Source organism: Cynoglossus semilaevis, chromosome 7 (genome assembly GCF_000523025.1).
Source record: "Cynoglossus semilaevis isolate Cse_v1.0 chromosome 7, Cse_v1.0, whole genome shotgun sequence".
Taxonomy (NCBI): Eukaryota; Metazoa; Chordata; class Actinopteri; order Pleuronectiformes; family Cynoglossidae; genus Cynoglossus; species Cynoglossus semilaevis.
Genome location: NC_024313.1, coordinates 8,703,884 through 8,717,932, shown reverse-complemented (window position 1 = coordinate 8,717,932; position 14,049 = coordinate 8,703,884).

Here is a 14,049-nt window from a genome sequence, read left to right as displayed (position 1 = left end):
TCAGAAATAAGCCACAAAGCACTGAAGCAGTCTACAATTAGTGGTTTCACATCAGTTGAATCCAAAATGCTGTGAAAACACAAACAAACCCCTGAAGGATAGTCATTAGCTTTCTGTCACATGTCAAATTTCACGTCTTAATCCTTCTATTCATTCTCCCTGTGTTTAAATGCCAGGAGGCGGAGGCTGTGTAAATGGGCCTGGTGTGGATGAAACACACACACACTCTCATTGCCAAGAGTGTCAAAATGTATCTGGTCTGGAGCTGGGGAGGAACAGGGGAGGAAAAGTTGAGGAAACAGTGAAAAGTGTGACTCTTGTCATCCTCCCGTCACATGAAGAGAGGAAGAAAAAGGTTTGTGTTTGTGTAAATATACTAACCAGTCACATCATTAAGTGCATCATTCAAATTGGATGATCAGAACTGAGTCACGTGTCTGTGACAATTTGTTAAAATGCTGTGAAAAACAGAGATCTTTTCGACATTTTAACGTCATGCAGTGTTTGCAGAGCTGTTGGCCCCACATCTGGAATGCAGTTCTTCTCTTCCACCATATTCAAGTAGTTAAATCTGACTGTGAAGGTTATTTAAGTACAGTGACTTTTTTTTTTTTTTTTTTGTGATACGATTTGAGCGTTGTGACATCATTCTTCTGGAAGTAGCCATCAGAGTTCATGTCCACTGTGGTCAAATGAATAAAAACATGACTTAATGTATTTATTTATGTATTTATTTATTTATTTATTTACCTAACATATTTGTTTCACCTAGCTATTTAAATGTTCTTTACAAATTGTAGCCTGTAGCCTAGTTTTTTTAAAGGGATACACATGAACAAAATGGTAATTTTCTAATAAACAAAACATGCTGCAATAGGCTTGACATCCATGTTTTGCTCTTTAGCTTTTTAAAAACCAGTAGCTGCAGATGTTAAATCTAATCCTGCACAAATAATAAATTCTGTTTGACTGCACTGCAATACACAGGTCTGGGGCTGTATTTAAAAAAAAGATGTCTATAATTAGGGCACGAGCCAGAGATTTGCATTAAAATCAGGAGTCCAGACCTAAATTATTCTTTACCAAAAAACCCACAACGTTTATATTTATTCACACACAAATATTGCAATGTTTGTTTGCTGATCATATTACATTTCGTTGTAATTACAATTGCATACATGAGCTGTATCAGTGTGTGTGTGTGTGTTTGCGTTAGTACACTGGAATGCTGGCTGGCCTGTAGGACTTGGCGAGCTCCTCAGCGGTCACATTAAATGAGAAGAGAAACCCCGCTCTGTTTCCTGCCTGTAATAAATGGATCCCCAGCAACCATTAAGGCATATTTTAACACCAAATAATTCCCCCTCACCACAGTCAAACAGACACACTTCACTCCCAGCCTTCCACCATCCATCCCTCTGTATTTCTCTGGCTCTCTCTTCATCTTTTAAAAAACAAAAGGCTCAAGACGCAAAATGTTGAAGTAGTTTTTACCTTGTAGGCGTTGGTGGGAAATCTAACTCTTAACAGTTTGAGTAGAAAAGCAACGGTTGCTTCAAACCTTTTCAACCTGTTATTAGAGAACGTGGTACGCAGATGTCAGTCCTCTCCCATTGGCCGATCAGCCATCCGTCTTTTTAATCCATTTATATCTACAACAGAATTCGTACTTCGTTGTTTGCCAGGCTTTTCAGCTTGAGTTTTCATATTGCACCTTGTGTTTTTTCAAAATAAAAGACTCAAACCGTAACATTCCCAGCTGATGTTACATTTTTTTATCCTGACGGTGTGACCCACATTAGAATGACATTAAACGCCAACTTATCTCGAGGAAAGAACATAAAAACACAACTGCCTTCGAACAATCTCCTGAAATACTTCAGAGATATAGAAAAATTACACAGAACATGAATGTTTTTTAAAAGTTGTTTCTCTCCACCTCCCTCAATCAAATCCACTCCACACGTAATGGACTCTTCAGTGGGTCAAACCTCACCCTTCTAAAAATGTCACAGGAGTGGGCACAGGACGTGGTCAGTGTTCCAGCTACCATGACGTCTTTGGTGTGGATAATTAGAAACTCTTATGTTGAAGGGACTGGACTTTGAGAAAGACTTATGGCAAAATAAAACACGCTTTAGAGGAACTAGTGAGTCAGGTTAAATAAGACAGCAAACAGCAACGTTTAAGACATTTGTTCTATTTAAAAAAAAATCTATCTTTTTAACTTTAACAATAACACAGTAAGAACATGTATAAAGAGTTTTGACCAAACAAATATTTGTAGAAACTGAATTACAATCCGTTATAAATTGAAGTCTTACAAGGACTTAACAAACAAACACAGCAGTGGACGCCATTGTTTCCAGTGGCGCTGTCCATGTCTGCCCTCCAGTGGACATGGGAACTTAATGCAGGACTACTCAATTCATAAAGCACCAAAAAAAAAAAAAAAAAATCTAAAGAGCTGCTTTGGAATAGCAAAACCAGAATCTGAAGTAATGTTAGGTGAATATCATTAAAAATTAAAAATGTATAGACATTTACATAAAAAGTAGATGGTAGGGTTTTACTTTAAGGACATTTTAGTCGGTAAATAAACAGTATAAAAATCTAGATGCTTTGAAATTCTTTATACAAATTGAGTCACATAGACAATATTTCTGTCTCAGGTTATAACAAACAAGTAGAAATAGTATTTCTATTTTTTATTCAAGGTCATTTAAAACATAAGTCTGATTAATGCGAAGTCACTAAAAGATTTACCTTTGCATCAAAACTTGATGTAAAAGTACCAACAACTAAGAACCATAACGTTAAAGGATGTGTAATTATTTAGATTGTGTTCTAATTTGTGTTTTAAGGATTCTATCGTGCTGTGGTTGTGACGCTGTCGCCTGCGTCTGCGAGCTGTCAGACAGTAGTTGACTATCTAACTGTCTAATTCATTGTTTCCTAAAGACTGGGTCGCGACCCTCAGGTGGGCCAGGTGACATAATCACAATTTTAATTTGGTAAATGATTTTCTTCACAAAATGCAATAAAAAATGAAAAGCAGTCAAATTCACTTTAAAATGTTCAAACAAAGGCAAGTTGGGTCACTGTTTCTTTTTTCTTTCCATAAGAGTTGAGAAAATGTTGATCATTTGACAGCAGCCCGTGTAATCAGATTACAAATTTAAATTATTTCAAAGCCATAGATTTTACAAAACATCCCAGTCTGCTACTCCCATACGTACTGTCCTCAGTACGCCTGACATGGGAGGTCGTGTCACGGTTGGTTTGGAGGTTTTTCTTCTGTCAACGTAACAGTAACAGTAGAGAGAAAGGGGAGAGAGGAGAAAAACACAGAGAGGAAAGGACGAGGGAAGACTCTGAAAACTGACTGTGACGGTGGAGAAAGGTGTACTCCCATTGTCACTAATGCGGACCGCGTGTGTGTGTGTGTGTGTGCACATGCATGCATGTCTGCAGATGTGCACTTTAGTGGGAGTGCGCGCGCGTGTGTGAGTGCGCTGACGCCGCCTGCTGTGCTGCTGCCAAATTGAAATGTGAAAGAAATGTGTTGGAAGGTGATGACAAGAGTGAAGTGAACCAGTCGTTTCCTGAAGGCTCCGGCCAGATGTGTGGCACAGAGAGCCTCAGAAATGTGCTGCACATTTCTCTCTAATAACCAGGAGATTTCACCAGGGGGAGGCAGGAGAAGTGTGGGACAGGAACTCCAGCTCTGTGTGTGTCTGTGTCTGTGTCTGTGTCTGTGTCTGTGTTTGTGGGCTTACCTGTGTGAGCATGCATGATGTTTGTGTTTTATGGGGAAACGTGTGTGTGTGTGTGTGAGTGTGTGACCATGTGACGTGCGCGTATGTACGTATGTGTGTGTGTGTGTGTGCTCTGGTGTGGGGTTTATTACTTTAATTGAAGTTTTTGAGACGCTGAGAAAAAGAGAACAGTGGAGGAGGAGGAGGAGGAGGAAGAGGAGGAGGAGGAGGAGGAGGAGAGACAACAGAGAGAAAGAACTCTGACAGACTTATAGCCACACCTCCCATCACCACTCAGGACACACACACACACACACACACACACACACAGGGGCTTTTCCATACTAGTTTTAAACTACTGACCACAATGCCGCCACTTCCTCCTGGAGCAAGCCCTGGCGCCTAGAATAACAAAGAAAATATTCAGCTCCACACTGGCTGATGTCTTTATTTCCAGCCCTTCTGTTCTCATATACGCATGATTCATGGATTATAACTTAGAAATACAATCAGATCCTTTTCCACCGATTCCTCTGCCAGTTCCATGCAGCGGTCTGAGAAGTTAGCGCTCCAGTAAACCGGGGCCTTTTGTGAGTGGTGACAATGAACACGTTAGCATGACATCTGCTGACCGAACTGTCAGTTATGAACTTCAACAGTTGTGTTACAGACAATGTGATGACCTGGGCTTCCTCCTGTTGTCTCGTTGCCAGTGTTCCCCCTCAAGCCTCTCCTCAGGTTTTTCTACTTCCTGCCCTTTTCCATTCCCTGCCGTGTTCCACCTGTATCTTGTCATTTTCACACCAATCATAAACAACTTTATGATTGCACCGAACATGTTTGATTGTTTACCGTCATTAAATAAGTTTTCTGTACTGACATTTGTCAAGTTTCATAAACTACATCAGTCTTCGCGACCCAAGTCAATAGATATTATTCGTAAACTCCTGGGAAACATGCTGCGAGACGACCCAAAAAAAAAAAATCTCTTGCAATCCACCTGAGGGTCACAACCCAGTCTTTGGGAAACAATGAACTACACAGATTATCACCAAAACTCAGAATGGCACAACAAAAAAATAAATTCAGAATAAAAACTTAGAATACATCATACGACAAATGGATACGAATAACTATTGCTAGTTAATTTAACTAAAGCTGTAGAGCCGTTCTAATACAGAACAATAAGACCCTGCACATATACTTTTAGTTATTAGTTACTATACACTTCAACCATAAAGAAAACACAAAGCAAAAGATACGTTTTTTTTACACAGTTATTAAATTGGTGCAGAAACTACATCCTTTGTGTTAACAACCGAAAGGTGTTGTGATTTGAAAATGATTCACTGTCGAGCCCTGGTGTGAATGGCCTCAGTGTGCGTGCCACAAAAGAAGCGGAGCAGTTTATTTCTGCTGTCGGAAACTGCTGTTTACACTAAAGGTGTCGCAGCAGCGCACGTTTAATTGCCTTGGCCTGTGAGGGTCTGTGTGTAATGGGAGAGTGTTGAGTTGTGTGTGTACGAGTACGGACATAATCCCCCATGATGTACAATGTTTTGGACATTTCTTAATAGCAGTGTTTCAGGAACAGCCGTTAATGTAGCTTGTAAAATATTCCCAGCCCCACGCCAAACACTCATTTCAATTCCACCTCCCTCTCCTTCTTCTTTCTTCACCTCGCTCCTTCCCGCTCTCTTTCCTTCAACTCATTTGTGCAGAAATGTATTAAACTCATTAAAACAATTCTGTGAAAACTGCCAGCTGAGTGACCAGGCTTCCGTTCGGTCCCCTCTCCCCGGTTCGTTCTCTCTCTCTCTTTCTTTCCGTTGGCCTGTTTTTTTTTTCCACCCTTCTCTTAAACGAACCTGTATAATGTTGTCAGGAGTGCTTGAGAATGAAGTGCTAAGTGTTGGTTTTTATGGGGAGGAAACAGACTGGAACAGCGGGTGTATTTTTCAGATGCCTACCAAGAACACGTACTGTATGGAACACGGAAAGTGAGAAACCTTCGGCGTGAACATGTTACGAATTACAACCTGTTCTCTGACGAGATAGCCCCGAAGCTGCGGCGCTGAGCAGATCATTAGCAGCTAGCTAGTGTAGTAATGTGTGAAGGCAGGGATTTGTGTGTGTTTTTTAGGCTTGATGGTGTCATAAAGGCACCTTGGTGAAAATCTGTTCTCAATTGTTGTGGTGATTTCTGCCGTTTTAATTTGGACAGTAAAGACTGATCTCCCCGCAGAGATGCCGTGACCACTCTGCAATGTTAACACAAATCCCATGCACTCCGGCAACACACTCACACTTTCTGTATCACATCCATAAAAGCTGCAGTCGTAAATTATCTTTCAGCAGTGGAATGTATTAGTATGAGTAAAAGTCTTAGTTAAAAGGGGTGAGAACAATGGACCGAACATGACTCAAACTGCCGTTCAAACCCTTTTCCCTGGACTGTCCGAGTCATGCTCAGCTTTTCCTACACAGACTGTCGACATACAACTACTAAAAAGTACAGTAAGGTCGTGGAACACTCTAAAAAAAGGAAATTATAATTCAGTCTGAGCCATCATGAAGAAAAGCTGGGCAGCAAATATTAATGAAAGACAAAGCCTCTAGACAGGTTGCTCCTGAACCCCAGCTTTTGAGATCCCACCATGGCAAGAAAAGCTCACGAAGACATGAAGTGCTGTAAGTAATGGCACTGACGTCTAAATGGTGCATCAACAGCTAAAACTGCTAAATACTTTTATAGACAGATTGTGAAAAACTGACAGCTGGCAGCAGGCATCTCTGTGTCTGCCTAAGAATGAGATAAGCTTCAACATGATTGGCTAAGGCGAAAGAAAAAATTCCTAAAGGGAACTAAGAGGTTGCATCAGACAAAGTAAGACAATATTAACCTAATGATCTTTAGGCCTGTTTTCACAGTGGAATGTTACAATTACACTATTGTTGCTGCAGCTAATGCTAGTAGAACAGAAAGGGCTCCAGGGATTGGTCGGATGGCTCCGAGTTTCCTCCACCTCAGCAAATAGGAAATAGAATTGTTGGCAATTATCGATGGTTCTACCAGTCACATGACAGCGAGAATGTCTGTGGTGTCTTTGTTTGGACCTGTGAAAGGAAACGGGCATGTGTTTCTGTGTGAGTGTGATGAAGTACGTGGGTGTTGGCCATTAAGGAGCTAATAAACTCTGTTCCTTTTCATTAGTGTGTGTGTGTATGTGTGTGTGTGTGTGTGTGTACAAGTGGCCTGGAAATGTGTGTGTTTAGGTGTAGGTGACTTTGACTGTGTCTGTGTTAGCTAGCTAATAGACTTGCCTATGTATGTGTGTGTGTGTGAGCTTGTGTGCATGTATGTTCATTAGGCATGTGCTACATTGTTAATAGCACACCCTGTTGGCCAGGCAAGATGGAGTCATTAAAGCAGCTTGTGCACACATAATTTTTTTATTTAAATAGAAAGTGGGTTCTAAGTGTGTTGTTTTAAAAAAATCAAATTTAAATGACTATATATTACATACGTATATTATAATATATTACACTAAAATCAAACTAATAATTTTAAAAAACACATTTAATACCCCTTAAACATAAACCTTATTTCTTCAATAAGCTTTTTTATGACATGTTACCATAGTTTTTTACAAGCCAATAATTCAATACCCCTTCAAAAAACCTGTGGGAAATGTCCTGTTGCCGGGGGGAATAATGAATTCAAGTGAAAGATTCGGTCAGAGACTTAATATAAGATATGGACAGAGACATTGTAGACCTCAGTTAACCTTAAGATAACTAAGATAACCAAAGAAATCAGGCGTCTTTATATGTAAGGGAACAGAAGTTGTCTTTTCCGCCATAGAAACAAAGGCAATCTCTTCAGCCGTGTGGTACACTTAGACTCTTATGCGCGTACCGCGAATAAAAACTATCGTGACTCAAACTTTTACCATCTGTTTACGAAGGCAGATGGAGTTTGCCTTTAATTTAGTGCAACTTTTATGTCTGCCTCTAATGAGTCGTACTCCGCGTGCACCGATGTCATGTGCTAGCTCGGCCCTTTCCTGCGGTGCCTGCCTGCCTGCCCGTCTTCCAGTGCTAATGTGCTAATCTGCTGTTTAGTCCAACCAGATGGCTTTCTCCCCCCTGCACCGACGGGTGAGGAGGGAGAAGGGGGGAGGAGAGGAAGTTACCTGCAGTGATTTCCCCTCATTAAAAATCCCTCTGCCTAAATTACACACCCCACGCTCTGCCCCTCCCTTCCTTGTCTATCCCTCTTCCATCCTCCCTTCCCAGGATCAGTGAGCCAACGTTTATTAAGCAATGACACGCTCAGGCAACCCAGTTCTCCGCCACTCCATCTCTCTGCCACGTTGAGTCCGGCAATTTACCTCTTCTGAGCTTATTTGTTTAAATGTGTCAAACGCTCACGTCTGACAGCGAGCCTTAATCCAGAAGTCATACTTTGGCATCAACATCACAGGCCCGTTGGCATGTCATGTGATTTTACATAAAACTAACACATTCCTAGCCGTAAATGGGATTAAAAGTGAAGGACAGATGAAAGCCAGTTCAGATCTGACAGCTAGATACTACATGGATATGGAAACACGATCTGCAGAAGAACACACAATATCCCGTCACGCAGACCACACATACTCTGCTCTGTATGTCACTCACCCACATACTGTATGCATAAAAAACATACAAATGCAAACAGTTTTTTTTTTCTGCTTTGAATATAATGCTTGAACATAATCAACAAGTAGAGGGAGGTTCGGACCAGAAGAGGAGAAACTAAGCTGGAGCAAAGATGTGGGGAAAACCTAACCTAAGAGGGAAAATAAAAGAGGAAATTCAAATTCTTATGCTTTATTAGTTTGCCTTTTAAGTGGCTGTTGACAAAGAGGAGACGAGGACGAAGGCAGAGCTGGGATCCAGGACGAATTCTGAACACGCTGTTTAAAAGAGTGAAAACAAAACTTCAGTCACAGAAATGAGAGAGGGAGAGAAAAAAAAATATCACATTTAAACCCACGGACAAACATGTGACCAAGGTTAGCAGTGGCCACCTCAAATGCACACATACACACAGACTCCGTCTCTCAACACAAGACAATGATCTCTTTTCCTGGACTGTCTACACACTCGCACACTCCAAACCAAAACCGCAGGCCTAAAAATGGGTCTCTGTCATAGTCTATTAGGAGTAAATTTGCTGTGTCCACAGAGTTGTTGCTCTCTCGCCCATGATTTAGGCCTTTCCACTGTTTTTCAGTAGCTTATTGCATTTCGTCCTGTCACCTCCTCAGTGTGTCTTGGACTCGGCTGCACAGACGCAGATAAAATCAAAGTTGTTTTCTGAGAAAAAAAAGAATTCCTCGTCTGCCATCAAGTTCTGTGATTCTATGTTTTTCATGAAGTGTCTGATTTTTATCTGTTTTATTATTGATCCAGTGGCTTCTCCTCAGACTGAGGTCTGATGCACTTTCAGCCCATGTGCTGACATCATCATCATCTGGACTCATCGGCTTATGAAAACAAGCTGACTCGACATATCAGCCTTCAAATTATGTGAAGTATTTTTCAATGTTGTAGAGGTTTAATAATAGACAGGACTGTGCTGTCTTATCATAGGTAATAATAAACGTTGTTATTGGCTGATTCTAAAGAGGCACCTTTGAGAAACATGGCCAACACATTTGGAGAAATTTAGGGATTTTTTTTTTATCCCAGTGATTTACTATGCACTACAAAACACTCATACCTGATATGTAGCAGCAACAAATCCCTAATACCTTATTTTTCACACTACATACACTCAGTACACATACTAAATAAATTATTATTTCATATTTTAGCTCCAGATATCATTATGTTAACTTATACTTGAGAACAGGACATAATTATATATATATATATATGTACACAGAACTACATAGAAACCTACATTGTATTATTAACAATAATTGGACCACAACTCAGTTCCGATTTTTTCTGATTTAAATTTTGATTCTCTACAGGAAAAAAACAACAAAGCAAAGTAAGACTGCGTGAGATTGTGGACCAGGTTTAATTAACAGTAGAATTCTGACGCTGGTGGATAAGTCAGTGTTCTTCTTTGTAGAGGATTGTAATTAACAAAAATGAACATCAGGTTCTTCTGATAAAAGATCTGAGAATGTTGGCTGTAACCAATCTATCTTTCATTGTCATTTTAAATCAATAATGGCCGTCATGTTCCAGTCGATTCCTCATGACTACTAGTCCATTTCGGAGCCCTAAAATCTGACTTCACTTGACAACCATAGATGAAGATTTTATGGATTCATTACAATGAAATTGACTATAATAAATGTCAAACTGTTTCCTCAAAAAAGGAAGAAACTAAACATGCTATGGTCATCACACACCGTTATAATGTTTTAAAAAATATATATTATAAATAATTCTATCACAGTTTAAAAAATAAACGTTTCTCTCACCCAGCTGTGGGTTTAGTTATTTGTTGACCAAGCCACTGGTCTCTGTTGCTAAGTAGTAGAGTTGAGTACTTCATAAAGTCATGGTTTCCAAAACATTTTTGAAGTCAGGACCCATATTTAAAAGAAATGCTTCAGGACACCGTGCCAAGGCTGATGAAAACGTTCAAAATTCACCACAGAAGAAGAACGACTCTTGTAGAATTGTAAATTAAAGTTAAGAATCCTTGCTGTAAATCACTGGGCTCGACTGGCCCCGGCTTCAAAGAGGAATATAATGAATGACATCAACACAAAGGAGCGTGCACTGGCTCGGCCCGTCTGTCCATCCACATGCACTGATCTCTTCAAATGCACCAGTCAGGGCTTTTTACAGCGGGACTCTTCAGCAGAACTGTACACATGAACTGATTTATGAACGGAGACATTATCTTTCTCCCTGCTGCACATGTGTCAACACAGCTTGATATATAAGCAGCCATGAGACCATGAGAGACGAAGGACAAATGTGTGAAACTGACCTTGGAGAAGACGGAGAGAAGAGGAGAGAAAAGAATAGAATAGACAGAACAACTGAAAAATGATTCTCCATTAGGCTGAAGGCGATCATGCCTGACGTGTTTGTCACTAATACCCCAGTCATGTTGAGGATTCTGTGTGTTTTTTCCTCTCAGCTAAACACACTGCCTGTTAGGATTACCCCCTCAGATCAGCGCCTCCTAAAAAGGAAACAAACTGTCCCATATGCCATTAGGTGCAGCAGTAATGCTGGGGTGTTTTCAATGAACCAATGAGTGTTGTTTACACAGCCTTAGAGTCAAAGGACGTGGACGCTGATGCTCTCTGACAGTAAGACCTGCTGTTAATCTCTGTGTGGTGATTGGGTTACAGGGACTGCAGCGCTGCACAGTCAGGACGGTTTAAAACACAACACTGTGTGTGATGTACAGTTCACATACTGTATATTTAGACTGTGTTGATGTTTCATTTACTTTTATTTTACATTTAATGTTTTTGAGAAGAAAAGTAATCAATCAAGGTAATATATTAAATGTCATTTTCATAAAAAAAAAAGATGTGAGTCGTGCGTTTGACATTTTTGATTATTATAATGTTTACAGCAGGTGTAAACATTGTACCCTGAACTAGCCTGGAATAATAACCCTGGGTGGGTTGCAAAGATTCAGGTTGCCACAGGAGGCACCATTGTGGTTTCAACTCTAATGTAAGCCACTATACTTGAAAACTGCATAAAATAGAAATCAGAAGTCAACTGTTGGTCAACTGAGGTACGGTCCTCAGGTTAACCAGATCCCATTTTTTACCATGTGGCAAGAATCGCTCAAAGTGTTTCTAATAAATGAGATGATGCATAAACAAACAAGCATCACCTTGGTGCAGAGATGTAACGTCAGCAGGTGTGATAACTGCCCACCAGCTGCATCGTCGGAGGAGGAGGTGCGGCAACTTCCACGCCGCCTCATTAACAAGTCATAAAATCCTCACATGTTACGTGTGTGTGTTCAAGCAACGTCCAGAAAGGCAGCCTGTAAGAAAGATGAAAGACTTGGCCGCAGGACGACGAGTGCAGTTTAAGCCACTCTTACATCCTAACAGCTCCGCTGAGTCAGAGTGTGTGTAGTTGCTGAAGTAATGAGAGGCTGTGAGTGAAGAAGTGCCAGTATCTCAGCTGGTGCATTATTCGGAAAAGTCAACGACTCTTTATCTTCTGAGACAAATCAATGACAAATGGATGCAAAGACGGGCTGATAAATAGTTGAATGATGATGAAGGCTTGGAAGAACAAAGGCCAAAAAAACACACTTGCCTTTTTACTGCAGTTACTTTGTGTAATACTGCTCTGATTTAGCAGGGATCAGAAACCACATTTAAAGTCAATTTCTCATCGTAACCCTCGCTCTTCTCTTGTTATACACACTCGCCGCTTTCTCCGTCCACAGGCTATTAGACACACTCCCCATGTATAGAGATTATTCTGAGCCTTGATGATACGTGGCAGTTTTGCAGGCAAAAAAAACTGTCCCCCAGTTCTTAATATACGGAGTAACTCTATAGCTGTGAATTCACTGTGAGACGGTTTATAAAACGCACAGACACATGTGCGTTAGCAATGAAGCTGTAATAGGTTTGGACGGAGCAGGATGCCAGGCTGTGCCCGTTTGAGGCTCTAATGTGGCGGTGGTTTCATGGTGGTTGGCACAGATCAAGAGGGCAAAAAGAGGGATATAAAAAAAATGAGGGAGAGATGGGGTAAAAGGGAGGGAGGGAGGGAGGGAGGTCTGGAAAAAGAAAGGAAAGATCAGGAGCGAGCTAAAGAAAGAGGGCTATAGTTACAGAGGCCCGCCACAGGCATCAAACAGTCCTACGTACAGTGTTTCTGGTCTCACAGTCTGTCCCCTGTCCCCTCATCCCTCGCTGTCTCCCCCCTACTTTTCTACCAAATTCACAGTAGGATCCCAGGACTTTGCACTTTCACTGTCCTCCTCCCTTTCATGCACTCTTTTCTTTTCCCTCAAGCCACGGAGAGATGGAACGGCCAAACTTCCGCTCAACTCGTCTTTTATTAATCAGACCTCAGCAGCACGTCGGGGGGAGGAGTGATGCACACAGCTTTGTGAGTTTAAAGTGTGCTTTGTGAACATGCACGCACACACACACGTGCGCGCCCACACTGCGACACTCAGCCTTTGGCTGTTTCATATTTTCTTGGCTACAGAACAAGCTGTCACAAAAACACCACAGTCATACATTTTTTGGAGAGCATCAAAGAAGGAGAGGTACAGAAACAGCACACGACCTTCATCTCTTCATCATAACACACACACACACACAAACACACACACACACCAGCTCACAAGCAGAGCCGAGCGGATATTCTGGGTGGTGTTATTCCAGGTGTGGAGTCGTTGAGGTCTCCATGCTGTGACCCTGTTATCCTGGGAAGAAGGAGAGTATTAGAGGCATGCCGAGAGAGGAAGAGACTCTATATTAAAAACACATTTTGCCCCGAGGCTGTATCACTGCACCTATATCGGCCCTCATCAGGCATATACACGTGAATGTGTGTGTGAGACGCTGTGACGTGAGACAGAAACAGACAGAGAGAAAGAAAGGCCATATATTTCTGTTGTTAAATATTTAGCACGTGACACAAAGGTATTTCAGCATTTAAAAAAGGTTTTAAAATCTTGAAAAAAAAACCTATAATCTGCACATTTGGTTGAAAACATTCAAGGTTCCAAAATATTTTTGTAAATCATTTTAAAAAAAAGATTAAGATGTTTTCCAGACTAGAAGTCGCTCCAGAGCATAAGTCTCATCAGCCAATAAAATGCATGATGAAGAAGAAAAAAACATATATAGGTCGCACCAGTGCCCTCTAGTGGCTGCTAGTGTGAAAATAACAAAAATTATATATTTTAATTATATAAGTCGCACCTCAATATAAGTCACAAACCCAGCCAAAGGATGAAAAACAGTGCAACTTATAGTCCGGAAAGTACGATAATTTACTTATTTATTAAATGCTTTAACCAAATGTTACAAATATTGGCCTTCAAAAATAATATATGTTGGTGTTGTTATTTTACATTTAAGAGCGTTTCTAAAGGTATTTGTTTAAGGAAATTATTTCTTTGCACTTTAACTTCTACTACTGTTAGTCACAGTGTCTCTTCTGGAGTATTTTGCGTCGGTCTGTTTATGCATTTAAAAAAATTACAACAAAATGTATTATTTTAAGCCAATCCTATTTTGCTTTGTGGGTGATGATGATAAGTTTGAAG